The following is a 12,140-nucleotide window of genomic DNA, read 5'->3' on the forward strand; positions in this document are numbered from 1 at the left end:
TAGACGGCAGGAAATAGTCAAACTCAGGGCTGAAATCAACCAAGTCGAAACAAAAAGAACTATACAAAATATCAACAAAACCAGGAGCTGGTTCTTTGAGAAAATCAACAAGATAGACAAACCCTTAGCCAGACTAACCAAAGGGCGCAGAGACAGCATTCAAATTAATAAAATCAGAACTGAAAAGGGAGACATAACAACAGAAACAGAGGAAATTAAAAAAATTATCAGATCCTACTACAAAGGCCTATACTCAACAAAATTGGAAAATCTGGAGGAAATGGACAATTTTCTAGATAGATACCAGGTACCAAAGTTAAACGAGGAGCAGATAAACCACCTAAACAGTCCCATAACGCCTAAAGAAATAGACACAGTCATTAAAAATCTTCCCACCAAAAAATGTCCGGGGCCAGATGGTTTCAGTGCAGAATTCTTTCAGACCTTCAAGGAAGACCTATACCAATCCTCTTCAAGTTATTCCATCGAATAGAAACAGAAGGAACACTACCCAATTCATTCTATGAAGCTACCATTACACTCATACCTAAACCACAGAAAGACCCAACAAAGAAAGAGAACTACAGACCAATCTCTCTTATGAATATTGATGCAAAAATACTCAATAAAATTCTCGCAAACCGAATCCAACAACACATCAAAACAATTATCCATCAAGATCAAGTAGGCTTTATCCCAGGAATGCAGGGATGGTTCAATATTCGGAAATCCATCAATGTAATCCACTACATAAATAAACTCAAAGAGAAAAACCACATGGTCATATCACTAGATGCTGAGAAAGCATTTGACAAAATTCAACATCCCTTCATGTTAAAAGTCTTGGAAAGATCAGGAATTCAAGGCCCATATCTAAACATAGTAAAAGCAATATACAGCAAGCCAGTAGCCAACATCAAACTAAATGGAGAGAAACTTGAAGCAATCCCACTAAGATCAGGGACTAGGCAAGGCTGCCCACTCTCACCTTACCTATTCAATATAGTACTGGAAGTCTTAGCTAGAGCAATTAGACAACAAAAGGAAGTCAAAGGTATACAGATAGGAAAGGAAGAAGTCAAAATTTCACTATTTGCAGATGATATGATAGTATACTTAAGTGAACCTAAAACTTCCACCAGAGAACTCCTAAACCTGATAAACAACTTTAGCAATGTGGCTGGATATAAAATCAACTCAAACAAATCAGTAGCCTTCCTCTACTCAAAAGGATAAACAGGCAGAGAAAGAAATCAGGGAAATGACACCCTTCACAATAGCCACGAATAAAATAAATTATCTTGGAGTGAATCTAACAAAGCAAGTGAAAGATCTGTATGACAAGAACTTCAAGTCTCTCAAGAAAGAAATTGAAGAACATCTCAGAAGATGGAAAGATCTCCCATGCTCCTGGATTGGCAGGATTAACTTAGTAAAAATGGCTATCCTGCCAAAAGCAATCTATAGATTCAATGCAATACCCATCAAAATTCCAAATCAATTCTTCATAGAGATAGAAAGAGCAATTTACAAATTCATTTGGAATAACAAAAAACCTAGGATAGCGAGAACTATTCTCAACAATAAAAGAACCTCTGGGGGAATCACCATTCCGGACCTCAAAACTGTACTACAGAGCAGTAGTGATAAAAACTGCTTGGTATTGGTACAGAGACAGAAAGGACGATCAATGGAACAGAATTGAAGACCCAGAAATGAACCCGCATACCTATGGTCACTTGATATTTGACAAGGGAGCTAAATTCATCCAGTGGAAAAAGGACAGCATTTTCAACAAGTGGTGCTGGCTCAACTGGAGGTCAACATGTAGAAGAATGCAAATTAATCCATTCTTATCTCCTTGCACAAAGCTCAACTCCAAGTGGATAAAGGACCTTCACATAAAGCCAGGTACACTGAAAATATTAGAAGAGAAGTTGGGGAAGACCCTCGAATACCTAGGCACAGGGGAAAAGTTCCTGAACAGAACACCAATGGCTTATGCTCTAAGATCAAGAATCGACAAATGGGACCTCATCAAATTGCAAAGCTTCTGTAAGGCAAAGGACACTGTCAACAAGACAAAACGGCAACCAACAGATTGGGAAAAGATCATTACCAATCCTACATCTGATAGGGGGCTAATATCTAATATTTACAAAGAACTCAAGAAATTTGATGCCAAACAACAAAATAACCCCATTAAAAAATGGGGTACAGAGCTAAACAAAGAATTCTCAACTGAGGAAACTCGAATGGCCGAGAAGCACCTTAAGAAATGCTCAACATCCTTAGTCATCAGGGAAATGCAAATCAAAACAACACTGAGATACCACCTCACACCAGTCAGAATGGCTAAGATCAAAAACTCAGGTGATAGTAGATGTTGGCGAGGATGTGAAGAAAGAGGATCACTCCTGCATTGTTGGTGGGGTTGCAAGCTGGTACAACCACTTTGGAAGTCAGTCTGGCGGTTCCTCAGAAAATTGGACATAGCACTACCTGAGGACCCAGCTATACCACTCCTGGGTATATACCCAGAAAATGCCTCAACAAATAACAAAGACATATGCTCCACTATGTTCATAGCAGCCCTATTTATAATAGCCAGAAGCTGGAAAGAACCCAGATGCCCTTCAACAGAGGAATGGATACAAAAAATGTGGTACATTTATACAATGGAATATTACTCAGCTATTAAAAATAATGAATTCGAGAAATTCTTTGGTAAATGGATGGATCTAGAAAATATCATCCTGAGTGAGGTAACCCAATCACAAAAGAACACACATGGTATTTACTCACTGATAAGCGGAGATTAGCCCAAAAGTTTGAAACAACAAAGATTCAACTACCAGACGACATGAAGCTCATGAAGAAGAAAGAACAAGTGAGGATGCCTAGGTCTTTCTTAGAAGGAGTAACTAAATAACCAAGGGAGCAAATATGGAGACAAAGTGTGGGTCAGAATCTGAAGGGGGGGTTGTAGGGAGACCATTGTGTCTGGGTATTCATTCCATAGGCAGTCATCAAAAATAGACGCTGATAGGGATGTCAGGATGGGAAAGCTGACAGCAGCCTGATAAGGCTGTCTCCTTAGAGGTCTCTCAGAGTCGGACATACCCAGAGACAGGTACCCACAGCTATCCATTAATATGATCAAAGTTCCCAATGGAGGAGTCAGAGAGTAAATTGAAGGAACCGTGAACCATAAGGGCTGGTGGCCCTGTGAGGAGAGCAAGAATACCAACCAGCCAGAGCTCCCCAGGGTCTAAACCACCAGCCCAGGAGCACATAGGGAGAGACACATGACTCCAGCTGTATATGTAGGGGAGGATGGCCCTGTTGGGCATAGGTGGGAGACAAGATCATTGGTACCCTGAAGGCTGAGCACTGAGGGGGGGGAATATGAGGGTGGGGAGGGAGGCTGGGGGTAGGTGGGTAAACACCTTCATAGAGGCAGGAGGAGGGAGGATGGGATAAGGGGTTCCTGGGTGGTGGGGGAAATATGGTAAGGGGATAAAATTTGAAATGTAAATATTATATCCAATAAAAGGGGAAAAATATAAAAGCGGTTAGAACCAACATTCTTAATAAAATGTCAGCCCTCTTTAAAAAAAAAAAAAAAACCTATCTTGATACTAAAATTTGTTTTGAGAATTGTATATTGCAGAATGATCAACCTTGGTGTATCTACTCAACAAGCAAGCTGGGCAGACCTGCTCAAACCTCTGAGGTCCGTGAATTCTATCTGGAGGCAGCGAAGACACAGCATCAGAGGATTGTCAACTTGCACTCCCCCCCACCCCTCTTCTAATATCTCAACGCCCATAATCAGCTTGAAGAAGCTAATGATGAGTCAGCGCCCCTATACCCTGGGCATGGGGACTAAGGTGGTAAATGTTGGGCTGTCTCCCTAGGAAAAAGTAGTGGTTTTGTCGGAATAGAGAGGATTAGCTAGGGTTTATTGCATAGCCATAACCTATTAGTAGAAATCTGTATAATTAATATCAAGATGAAGATATAAATTCTTAAATGGCACCAATTTACTTTGTTTACAAATTTTAAGGTTTTCAGTGGCATGAGCTTTTTAGTGATATAAGAGTGAGATGAATATTGTTACTCTCATAGGCATTGTACCAGTATAACACACTTAGGAATACAAAGCTTAGACCCAGTCCTTCTTTAACTTTTTTAACTGATTTGAGATGGTCAGCCTGTGAGTTAAGGGACTATAGCAAATTCATGACTTGGAGTTTATTATAAGGGTGTTCTCTATGTTTTATTTAGAAATAGCTGAGTGGAGTTAACAGGCAACACTCCAGATTACCTTACATGGATAGCTGGTTTTCAAAACATCAGAAATCCTTAGAATTGACATGACAAACATTTCAGTATTAATGTTCATTTTCATTAGAGACCTGTCTGCTCCGGACAGCTTCCTATGTTAAACTCTAAGAAGAAATTGAGCATCCTTGGAGTTACTCCAGTTGTGGTGAGACAGCCACTAGGCAAGAATTGCCACTTTCCTTCTACAGACAAATTACTGTCCAGAAAAGGACACACTTGCAGAATAGTCGACTGATTATATCTGCCTAGACAGAGTAATCAGCCCTTAATAATTCTGCAGCACTAAGGTCTGTCAGATGATCCTGGGCCAGAAGGCAGAAGAACAGATGCTCCAACGTTTCGAAGTAGAGCGAGTGTCCAGGTGTTCAGAGGTCTCTATAAATTGGCTAAGTTTTAGAAGCTATGCTTGGTGCTTCCCACAATTATAGTCAACTCAGTCATTCTGGATTTCTGATGGGGTTGAAAACTTATAGCTATTTACTTTGAGAGAAAAGATCTGAGTGTATGGTCATCAGCTGACATTCATCCTAAAGCCAAGGAAAAAAGCCAGGTTCAGAACTAAGTGTTTTAATTAGGATAGATGACAGAGGTGCTGGTTAGTCAACAAAAGGATGGACTGGGTATTAGGACTATCTTGTACCTCACTGGTACAAATAGGCATAATTATGCTCTAATTGTATTTTGAGAGAAAAGTTTCCTTTTAACAGGAAGGGTGATGTGTAGGAGGAGCTAAGGTGGGAGGAGTACTGAGAGGAAGAAAAGGAGTAAGAAGAGGAGAAGAAGAAGGAGAGGAGAAGCTAGGTGATGAAAGAGAGATAGAGGGGGGAAACAGGGAAGCAGATGTTTATGTATCTCCATCAGTCAAAGATAGTTGATATATCTAGGTTGGGTAGTGGGTTACACCTCTGATTGAACAATACCAAACTTATAAAGCCTATGATTAACATTTCTTAAAAAAAATGTATAAATGCAAAAGGAAAAGGGGGCATGGGATAGGGGTTTTCTAAGGGGGGGGAATTGGGAAACGGGATGGTATCTGAAGTGTAAATGAAAGATCTAAAAAAAAAAAAAATAATAATCAAAGGACTGAATGGTAACCATGCTGACAGCACAGTTTTATATCTGAAAACTCTATCTCAGATGTCTAGCTTCCTTCACTGTTTGTTAATAAACTTGTGTTATTTCAAGCCAAAAAAAAAAAAAAAAAAAAAAAAAAAAAAAAAAAAGACAAAGTGGTAATTATTAACTAAATGAGTGCAGTTAAGAAACCTAACAGCAAAACACTGAAGTTTGGAGTGGGGAGTAACGCACTGCAACCCCAACATTAAAATCAGAGGACAATTTGTAGGTGGTCTGCTCTTTCCTTCAACCATGTAGGAATAAGGGACGGAGCCCTGGTTTGGAGAGTTGGCACAAAGGACTGTACTTGTTGAGACAGCAAACCACCTGATCACCTCAGTCATGGAACTGAAGAAGCTCTGTGTCTATACTGAAGTTCTCTGTGTATGTCTGCCCATCACTCATAAAGAGGTGATTCTTTTTGCTCTTGGATTTGGCAACACCAGTCTGGAGATGCACAGGATTATTCCTCCACAATCTCAGAAGTCACACAATTCAGGGGAGATTCACTAGAATCAGTTTCTCATCTGAAGAAACATTTTCTAATATACTGTGGGATCTACAATGGTAAAAGTATACCATCTACCTGTAGGGGGCAGTTCTGATGTTAAGGTCCTGTTCTCAACTGTTTCTTGACCTCTCAGTAAACAAAGCCATGGACTAATTGCTGGGCAGAAGGTACAGGTCCCTGGAGCAAAACTGATCCAAAAGAAAGGGTGCATGCTTTGGTGAAAGAAGAACAATGCAGCAATGTGAGGTATCAAAATAAAGTGGCCACCAAGTCTGCTCCTACAGGCAGGTGGTCAGGGGCATTTAGCAGGGGACAGATGTGACTGAAAGTTAAAATGTAGGGGAGGTGGGAGAGGTTGAGATAAGAAATTGATGAAGACACTGTTTTCCAATCTGGAGATAGTACAACCCCAAGAGGACAAGTAGAAAATGAACAACAATGTGTGTGTGTGTGTGTGTGTGTGTGTGTGTGTGTGTGTGTGTGTGTCTGTGTCTGTGTCTGTGTCTGTGTCTGTGTCTGTGTCTGTGTCTGTGTCTGTGTCTGTGTCTGTCTGTCTGTCTTTCTGTGTTTTAGCCTCAGATTTAAAGGTAGCTAGGAGGGTCCTTGTAGCAAAGTCACTTTTCAGAGTAAAGGTAGGAGTAGAGCAAAGATACAGACAACATCTACCATCCCTTTCTCTTGCTAGGTTTGAGCTGAAATATTCACCCCACAGTCCTGTGTCCTCTGCTGAATGTTCTATTACCCTGGCCTTGTCTGAAGCTTAATCTAAACACTGTTTTGATGGTACTTGATCATGATTTATTTCCCACTTCCAGTACTCAGAGAGTTCTCAATTCTGCAATTCCATCTGATAAAGCCTAATCTGCATTGTCATGAAGGATGAGACATGAGAAATCTGCTCCATTCCCGACAATAAGAGACCCTGAGGCATGACCCACTTAATGCCCTACATGGAGGCCTCAAAGTTTAAACACTGAGCATGCTTGCCCCATGTATGTGACCCTACAGCTCTGAAGAAACTTCTCCCTTTTGTTGGGTGTGATCCAGTGCAACTAACACACCACACAAGGAAGGAGAAAAGTCCAAGCAGGGGCTGGATAGATGGCTTATCCATTTGAGAATTTGTTTCTCAGAGGACCTAAAGAACAGTGATTAACAATCCTAGTCACTTCAGTTCCAGGTGAAATACACTGACCTCCTCTGGCCTCAGGGGAATTGCATGCATGTAGTATACAGACACACAGCAGGAAAAACACCCATACATATTAAAGAAATAATGCAAAAACAGAAACAACACTCTAACCAAATTTTAAAAGGCATCAAATATGTTTTCCAGGACAAGAGAACAAAAATCATCATCAGTACAACAATAACACCACCAAAAACAAAACACACAAACAAAACCCAACATCTACCAATAGGTCTTGGAATTCATGATCTCTGCTATGCAGTTATAAGTGATGCTACCTTTCAAGGAAACAAGAGGCATACAGCGCTGTGGTCACTAATTTCATTGATAATCCCTTAGTGAATAATTTTATTTCTTGGGATGTATTAGAGAAATACTCTTGTGTTTCTCCTCTGTTTGTTCATCATGAGCATCCAAGGACTAGTCCATTTTAACATAGCTGAATTTATGACCACAAAGATACAGCATGAATGTGTTTTTCAGCATGAATTTTGGATCCACAAAGTGTGTCACACTTTCCACATCATAAGCACAATTCTTTGTGTAGCTCTGACTGGTTGGGAACTAATAAGGAAGCCTAAGACACTTTACATTTGAAGATGTCCATTCCTACCTGATACTTCTACTGTTACAAGACTGTGAACCACACATGAATACGGACGATTATTATGAGATAAAAATTAGATATTGCCTTTTTATTCATTAAAATATATTAATTTTATTCAATACCAGCTTAAAGTGGAGGAGTGAAAGTATACATTATACAGCCTTAGCAAAACAGCAAATTACAGTAACAAAAAATAATAAATAACAAAACTTCAAAGGAGAAGAAAGAAAACCATATACCCAAGGCAATCAAAACTCTAACCAAAATCAAAACACAATAATTAAGCTAAGCAGCATTCCCTTGCTGTAGAATTTGCTGCACTAACCTATAGCCTGTTGCTGGCCTTGGAAATATAGTGCAAAGGCAGTCAGCAATGGTAACAATCTCTTCAAGATGAATGTAGGTGTGCCCCATTGGGGTGGGGGGTTTGCTGTTGGGTAATTTCTTCCAAGGCAAAGCATGAGTCATGTTACAGACAATACCTCAAAGTCTTTAAAATTTGCTTGACTGATCTCTCTGAAATTATTGTTGATGACTCATGAGGACAAGTGAAAATTTACATTTTGAGGCTCCTCCTGGATGACCAGCAGATCTTCATGTCCCCCAGAACTTCTTTGAAGCCTTCCATACATGCACTCTTGCTGGACCATAGTCTAGACAAAAATAAAGGCCTGTAACATATAGGAACCCAAAGAAAGGAAGAAAATGCAGCCCAAAATTGCCATGGTTATAGGGATGAGATGAAATAATGGTTCACTTGCTTTGCACACTCAGTGCTGCTGGTGAGGAGTTGTGTCTGAGGGAGATCTTGACCTGTTCTGTGCCCTATTTGAGCTTCTGTTGAAGTATTTCAGACCTAGGGGAGGAAGAGACAAAGGCCTGGTGAAGACCAGCCATGTCAGCTATCCATCAAACAACAGGTATATTCATCAGGACAATCCCGTATGACCTTTGAGCTGAGGTCATCCCCTGTATTCCCAAAATGAAGGGCCAGAGAGCACCTGGGCCTGGAAGTTTTTCTCAATTTTTAATAAATGGCTTGAAAGTGAACTGTGAACTACACACTGTGCTAGAGTTAAACTAAAATGACACACTTCTTCAATAGTCCATATATAATGAACTGAAAAATAACTGTGTAGCAATGTGTGAATAGAGCACTGTTTAGCGGCCTTGTAGAAAGCCTAGCCACCATTCAAGTGAAGGCTGCTATTATATCTGGAGTGCAGGAACCTGCCCGTGTCTCTCTTGTGAAACCCTCAATCTGTGAATCCCCAGAGAATCCATCTCCCAGGAAATCCATGCTCACTGAAGAGATACTATAATCAGCAAGTGTGTGCAGCATGCAAATCTTCCCAAGGGAAAGCATTGAAATGTAAAGGAGATATTAATGAAAAAAAACGATACCACTATATTTATAGCTTCTCTAGTATTATTTGTGGGGAGACTGTGGACCCCTACTTCTTGTTCTGTGGCTTGTCCTGCAGGGCAGTAAACAGGGTCCGGGAGATAACCTGAAAGAGAGAATGGGCGAAAACAGCCAAATGCAAAGGAAGATATTCCTATAGTCTGATCAAAATCCTAATTTTTACCTTTTTCACACAGTGGTTATAAACACATAAAGGCAGAATGTGGGAAAGGGGAAGACACAGAACTGTAGTTTTTCAGGGGGAGTACAGGTATCAGCTGGGTGAAGGTTCAGGAAACAGGCCACTATGACTGTCTATATTCACTTGTCCTTATCTAAGTTGGTACTATATAACAAGGCTACCTATCCACAATGTCTATGACTATCTACGCTGGTAAATTTTCCACCAAGACTACTTGTTTACAAGATCTTATAGCCATGTGATCAGTGTTTTTCCAGGAAACCGGGACTTTATGTTAGCAGGCTGACTTAGACCTATGGCTGATGTTAGGCGTTCAGTGTATAAGTAAGGCTGCCCCTGACATCTCCTCCCTTCTCCAAGTATAGAAAGACCATGGCAATTCCAATGTTGCAAAGGCAGGGATAGAGGCCTGACCTCCACTAACTAATGGGGACCCTGTAATGGCTCTGATCCTCCTGTCAATGTCCAGTGAGGCATGAGGGCCAGACCCATCCTGGATGTCTTTTTCCTGAGAGGGGATACTTTTTGACATTAAACCCTATGTAATCAGGCTTGTCCCTTAGGGAACCCAGAAAGATATTTAATTTTTATTTATATTCCCTTGCAGTGATTGGCCTCGAACCTATGCAAGAATTTAGATCCCCGGCCAGAAGGGGTTTCTGGGTGGCCCCTCTCTGCCTGGTCTAGGGGTGGGAGTCCCCTCTTTTAGGTTGAGTAGAGAATACCCTGGATAGTGCAACAGCCTCGTCCTGTGTCTCATGGTCTTCCATAGCTAAATTATGATAATGTATCTGGTTTTGCTATCAAATTATCTACCTGTTGTTTTACAAAGTTTGTCAGCCTATGTAAGGCCCAGAAACCAAAAGGAACAAGTAAAATATCCCCAAGTAATGGTCTTAAAATAAAAGGACGTACATTTAACAATCATGGAGGGGTTGAAAACCAATTCCTTGTACCAGATCTCATCTTTGTCCCTCATGTTCTCTTTAACCATCCCTGTCTTCATCTATGTAAAAGCAACATTCGTCTTTAAGGGCTGTACACAGTCTAGACCTGTACACAGTCTTTTCTATTGTAAAAGACTAAATCAAGTCCAATAATGTCCTTTGCATTTTTGGAGGATCGCTTCAGACAGCAAAACGAGGGATTTCTAAGATTAATCATGTCTATCTCTAGTCTTTATTATGAAATACTATAATTACAAAACAATAAAATGGAAGCCTTGCTTTCTGTCCTGTGAGAGGGCTGGATCCCTGCCTCTCTGAGCAAGGCACCATAGCACAGGAGGGGGGACCTGTGTCTGAGATAATTCCAGAAGTGACATCCTTAGACACCTCTCCATACCATAGAGCTGGAAGGGGTGGTGGTCCCAGGACCAGGAGCTCCTCTGCCTACAGTGATAGGGTAGCATTGATGGCCTGGGAGGTAGAGCAGAGGGAAAGGCCCTTGAAGAAGCAGCCAGGAAAGTCACTTCCAGCCTGGGTGCCTGTCCCCCTGACCTGAGGGTTTGAGATGCAGCTGTTCCTCCTGCTGCCACCATATGGTAGGCATTGAGAGGAAGAGTGGCTGTGTGAAAGTCCCTGGTCATGGAGGGACCCAGACCTGGAGATTCTGGAAGAAGCTTGCTCTCTGAGGGCCACTGGATTCTGAAGACCAGCAGATGGCCAGTTATAAGAACCCAGGTGAGATGGCCTCAGTTGTCAGTCAACCAAACCCATTGCTTTCCCACCAGACTAGGGAACCATCCTATGTGATTCTGGGGTGTCTGGACTGTTGCCCTCTTCCTCTAAGAGCCTCAAACTTACTTTTGAGAATGAGAGGCTGGTGTTCAGGTTCCTAGGGTCGTTTTAAATAGGACACAAGATCCTTGGAAGACAACATTGGTCACATGTGCAGCTAGCTGTTGTTGAGCACCCCATTGTGCCCCATATCTCACTTTGGTTCCAAGAGTACCATGTCTACTCCTGGTTGTTCTGCCCATGGGTGGGCCTCCAAACCCAGGGTTAGGAAGTTGTAATGAACAAGAGAAGGACTGGGAAGGGGAATCTGAGGTCACATGGCAATATTTGAGAAGGGGTGGGCTGGGCTAAATATGAAATTATTTACTTTTAAGTGTTAGCACATCTGTTCTGTTTGTTTAATAAAGGTTTATTGGGTTGGAAAGCTCATCTGTGGGTTACGTGGAGCCTAGGTTGTAGGATAAGACTCATCCTGGGCCACCAACACCCCCTCCCTCTCCCTAGGGATTTCAGCCTAATGACAAGAAAGCTCATGAGAAAGTACAGTGGGCGAAGTTATGTGTCTGACACCTGGAACAGACAGCATTGCCTTTGTCCATGTTAATAAACTGGTTTTTTTACAACAGCAACAAAACCCAAAACAATAAAATATGTAAAACTGTGGAGACAGCCACCATGTTCTTCCTCTCTATGAGTTACTTACCCTTGTAGCAGTGACTTGAGACCAGACAATACCAGGAGCTCTGCTGGGAGGTGACAAAAGATTCAAAGATGCTGGTCAGACAGCTTAACCAAAACAGGAAGTTTCAGATTCAGTGAGAGACCTGGGCTAAAGAAACTGTGTCACAGAAGGACTGCAAAACCACATGTAGTTAACTGGCCTCTCAGCACACCCACCAATATACATATTGGCACAGACATGCATATCCCCCTTCCCCAGACACACCAGAAATCATAAGTGAGCAGGAAACAATAAGGAGACCTCGAGATTGGAGAAACCATTGAATGTAGAATAGCT

Source organism: Arvicanthis niloticus, chromosome 2 (assembly GCF_011762505.2).
Source record: "Arvicanthis niloticus isolate mArvNil1 chromosome 2, mArvNil1.pat.X, whole genome shotgun sequence".
NCBI lineage: Eukaryota > Metazoa > Chordata > Mammalia > Rodentia > Muridae > Arvicanthis > Arvicanthis niloticus.